A 5395-nucleotide genomic window follows, 5' to 3' on the forward strand; every position below is an offset into this window, starting at 1 on the left:
CTCATGATGTACTCTGCATATAAGTTAAATAAGCAGGGTGACAATATACAGCCTTGACGTACTCCTTTTCCTATTTGGAACCAGTCTGTTGTTCCATGTCCCGTTCTAAACTGTTGCTTCCTGACCTGCATACAGATTTCTCAAGAGGCAGGTCAGGTGGTCTGGTATTCCCATCTCTTTCAGAATTTTCCATAGTTTATTGTGATGCACACAGTCAAAGGCTTTGGCATAGTCAATAAAGCAGAAATAGATGTCTTTCTGGAACTCTCTTGCTTTTTCCATGATCCAGTGGATGTTGGCAATTTGATCTCTGGTTCCTTGCCTAAAAAATCCCATGAACAGAGGAGCCTGGAGGTCTGCAGTCCATAGAGTCACAAAGAGTTGGACACGAATGAGTGACTGACACACACATACTATACACTACCTCAGAACTTAGCACTTTTTTATAGCAGTCATCAAATTTGTATAATATTTGTCTCCTGAGTTGGCAAATTACATAGTTAATATTAGTCACTCAGATCAGCTCAGTCGCTCAGTCATGTCCAACTCTTTGTGACCCCATGAATCGCAGCACACCAGGCCTCCCTGTCCATCACCAACTCCTGGAGTTCACTCAGACTCAAGTCCATCGACTCAGTGATGCCATCCAGCCATCTCATCCTCTGTCATCCCCTTCTCGTCTTGCCCCCAATCCCTCCCAGCATCAGAGTCTTTTCCAATGAGTCAACTCTTCGAATGAGGTGGCCAAAGTACTGGAGTTTCAGCTTTAGCATCATTCCCTCCAAAGAAATCCCAGGGCTGATCTCCTTCAGAATGGACTGGTTGGATCTCCTTGCAGTCCAAGGGACTCTCAAAAGTCTTCTCCAACACCACAGTTCAAAAGCATCAGTTCTTCGGCACTCAGCCTTCTTCACAGTCCAACTCTCACATCCATACATGACCACAGGAAAAACTATAGCCTTGACTAGACGGACCTTTGTTGGCAAAGTAATGTCTCTGCTTTTGAATATGCTATCTAGGTTGGTCATAACTTTTCTTCCAAGAAACAAACGTCTTTTAATTTCATGGCTGCAGTCACCATCTGCAGTGATTTTGGAGCCCAAAAAAATAAAGTCTGACACTGTTTCCACAGTTTCCCCATCTATTTCCCACGAAGTGAGGGGACCGGATGCCATGATCTTCGTTTTCTGAATGTTGAGCCTTAAGCCAACTCTTTCGCTCTCCACTTTCACTTTCATCAAGAGGCTTTTTAGTTCCTCTTCACTTTCTGCCATAAGGGTGGTGTCATCTGCATATCTGAGGTTATTGATATTTCTCCCGGCAATCTTGATTCCAGCTTGTGTTTCTTCCAGTCCAGCGTTTCTCATGATGTACTCTGCATATAAGTTAAATAAGCAGGGTGACAATATACAGCCTTGACGTACTCCTTTTCCTATTTGGAACCAGTCTGTTGTTCCATGTCCAGTTCTAACTGTTGCATGTCCGGTTGCTTCCTGACCTGCATACAAATTTCTCAAGAGGCAGATCAGGTGGTCTGGTATTCCCATCTCTTTCAGTCACTCAGTCATGTCCAATCTTTTGGGACCCCATGGACTGTAGCCCACCAGACTCCTCTGTCCATGGAATTCTCTAGGCAAGAATACTGGGGTGGGTAGCTGTTCCCTTCTCCAGCGGATCTTCCAACCCAGGGATCAAACCTAAGTCTCCTCCACTGCAGGCAAATTCTTTACCAACTGAGCTACCAGGGAAGGCCCAAATTAGACGGTTGGGCAGAGACTAATCTTGTCATGTTTATTACTGTAAAAGTTGAAAGTTAAGTTGCTCAGTCGCGTCCGACTCTTGGTGACCTGGTGGACTGTAGCCCACCAGGCCCCTCCGTCCATGGGATTCTCCAGGCAAAAATAATGGAGTGAGTTGCCATTTCCTTCTCCAGGGGATCTTCCCGACCCAGGGATTGAACCCAGGTCTCCCGCATTGCAGGCAGAAGCTTTAACCTCTGAGCCACCAGGGAAGCCCTTATTACTGTAAACTACGTATTTAATACCTGGAGAAGGCTGTAGCCCTACAGGCTCCTCTGTCCAAGGGATTTTCCAATCAAGGATACCAGAATAGGTTGCCATGCCCTCCTCCAGGGGATCTTCCCCACGCAGGGATCAAACCCACATCTCCTGCAGGTAATAGTTTACCGCTGAGCCACTGGGAGAGCCTTTTTTTAAAAAGCCATGCTACCATTTAAAATTATATGATAGGAAACTATGAACTGATCTGGAAAGATGGTCATGCTATGCAGCTGAACTGGGAAGAAAAGGCAGCTGCAAAGCATGGTTAAAGGATGGTCCTGTGTCCTGTATGCGGATTTATATGAGTGACTCAGGGGAATTTCTAAAACTTTACTAAGTGTTCATTTACTAATCATAAGATCCACACATTTCAAGTGTACAATTAAAGGATTTTAAATACATGTACAGAGTTTGTACAACCATCCCATTTCAGGTAAAGAGATTTTTTCTTTTCTAATTTACCTATATTTTCTTATACTTCTACAATAGGTATGTATAACCGGTAATGTTTTTAAATTTAATTTCCCCTTTTTTACTACTGATGTTTCAAAAAAAAATAAAAGATACACAACACCAAAATAACTGTAATGGTAATTAAAAATTTTTTCCAGAGACCAAAAAAGGTAGAAAGCAAATACACTTTAATTCTTATAGAAGGATTAAAGACTCATGGAGATTAAAGGACCTGCTCTCAGTCTGTGTAAGTAGGAAAGTGAAGGCGAGCCGCCTTGCACACAAAGTGCAAAATGGCACATAGGCATGCTTTTATCCCCACCTGCTCTCCCTCTCTGTGTCTCCTACTTTTTCTCTCTCTCTTCCCACCCCCACCCTTTCCGATCCTCTTAACATATTTCAGCTTAAAGGAATAAGAACTTTTATTTTTGGAAGTATCCAAATTCCTAATTCAACCTTTAATTCTTAAAAGGAAATGTAATCAGGGTGATAAGTATAAGGAAAAAACAATTCCAGAAATGAACAGGAACGTGGAATCAGCAAAAAATGATAATGGAATAGATTGCTCTTTCAAAGATCAATATGTAATTAACAATTATGATAGCTATGGAAACTATATGGTATATACCAAATAAACATTAGATTTCCCAGCCAAAACTGCAATCATTTTCCATGTTTAAATATCTTATGCCATCATGGAGAATTCAGATCGAAAAATAGGAATGAGATGTGAAATTTTCTGAAGTTTTCTTAATTTTGTTTTACAGAACTAGAACATAAACCTGTATTTCACTGTTAGTATGTAAGCCAGTGTTAGGATAAATATGAAAATATGGGCGAGGAGGATGAAACTCCAAAGCCTATCCATGTCAGAAAAAAAACTAAAAATACATTTTTCACACAATAGGATCACAGAATGTTGTGAAATGAGATACAAGTTATCTCTACATCAATCTCTTTATGAATAAGAAAATCAAAAAAACTATGATTGGCCCATAGTGACATTACTGGTTTTATTGTTGTTCAGTTGCTAAATAATGTCCATCTCCTTGCAACCCCATGGACTACAGCACCCAGGCTTCCCTGTTCTTCACTATCTCCCCAAGTTTGCTCTTGTCCTTTAAGTCGGTGATACCATCCAACCATCCAACTGATGTCTCTGCTTTTTAATACACTGTCCAGGTTTGTCATAACTTTTCTTCCAAGGAGCAAGCATCTTTTAATTTCATGGCTGCAGTCACCATCCACAGTGATTTTGGAGCCCAAGAAAATAAAATCTGTCACTGTCTCCATTTTTTTCCCCATCTACTTGCCATGAAGTGATGGGAGCAGATGCCATGATCTTAGTTTTTTAAGTGTTGAGTTTTAAGCCAGCTTTTTCACTCTCTTCTTTCACCTTCATCAAGAGGCTCTCTAGTTCCTCTTCACTTTCTCCCATTAAACTGGTATCATCTGCATGTCTAACGTTGTTGACATTTCTCCCAGCAATCTTGATTCCAGCTTGTGTGTCACTGAGCCTGGCATTTCACATTATGTACTCTGCATACAAGTCAAATAAATAAGCAGGGTGACAATATATAGCCTTGACGTACTCCTGTCCCAATTTTGAACCAGTCCATTGTTCCATGTCCGGTTCTAATTTATCTAATACTACTAATAATAGTATTATTCAGTGTAAATAACGTTTTTAAATGATCACATGATCATCAGGAGTGTAACTGAGAAATTGTAGAATAAGAGGTCAAAGAAGTTGAATTTGTGTGTCGAGGCTGGAAAAAGAGAAGAGGGCATGGGCTAGAGAGGGAAACAAACTAATATGAGTGAGTTAGAGCAAGATAAGCAGAAGGCAATGGGGTCATAGGAGAATTTTAAGTAAATGATGGACCCAAATCTCTTTCGAGAGCTGGGCTAGGTTGGAATTGTGAGTCTTAAAGTCTTAGTGAACAGTTGGAGGCCAAAAGTTTGTCTTGCAGTCAGAGCCAAAACAACCTCAGAATGGTAGGTAGCTTCAGGCGTGCTTCTTTACCACTGGTAAACAAAGAGGCTTTTCTCCAAGAGTTTATGGCATTTTGTCACCATTCTTTCCAGAGATTTGTTCAAAGTTACCATAACAATAACAGCACTTCTAAACGCTCTACAGACCTCATCTAGATAGAACTTTTCTTCAATGGGGTTATACATAATCTTCATATGCATAATCTCTCATAAACAGCAGAGAGCATTGGGAATTAGAATCTTTACAATATGCTTTTGGTTCCTCAGAATGTCCAGACAAGTAGAACTGACTGGATGTAGAGCTAGAAGGGATTTTAGAAGTCCTGATTTTACAGAAGGAAAAACAGAGGCTCAGCAGAATAAACTGACCTGCCCAGTACCAAAGTGACCAACAGCAGAACTGGCACTAGAACTGCAATTGCCTAATTTCTAGTGCAATGCTCTGTCCACTCTGTCATCCACTTGTAAATTTAAACTGTCTTAAAAAAAATCTGATGCAGGGATTCCTAAATACTTGACCAGGAAATTGTGCTAGATTGGCTATAAAAAATTATAAGTAGTGGGGGCGAGTGGAGGGATAAATTGGAAGATTGGGACTGACATATGCTATGCTATGCTATGCTAAGTCACTTCAGTCGTGTCCGACTCTGTGTGACCCCATAGACGGCAGCCCACCAGGCTCCCCCATCCCTGAGATTCTCCAGGCAAAAACACTGGAGTGGGTTGCCATTTCCTTCTCCAATGCATGAAATTGAAAAGTGAAAGTGAAGTTGCTCAGTCGTGTCCGACTCTTCGAGACCCCATGGACTGCAGCCTACCAGGCTCCTCTGTCCATGGGATTTTCCAGGCAAGAGTACTGGAGTGGGGTGCCATTGCCTTCTCCAGGG

This window comes from Bison bison, unplaced genomic scaffold (assembly GCF_000754665.1).
Source record: "Bison bison bison isolate TAMUID 2011002044 unplaced genomic scaffold, Bison_UMD1.0 scf7180017864526, whole genome shotgun sequence".
Classification (NCBI taxonomy): domain Eukaryota; kingdom Metazoa; phylum Chordata; class Mammalia; order Artiodactyla; family Bovidae; genus Bison; species Bison bison.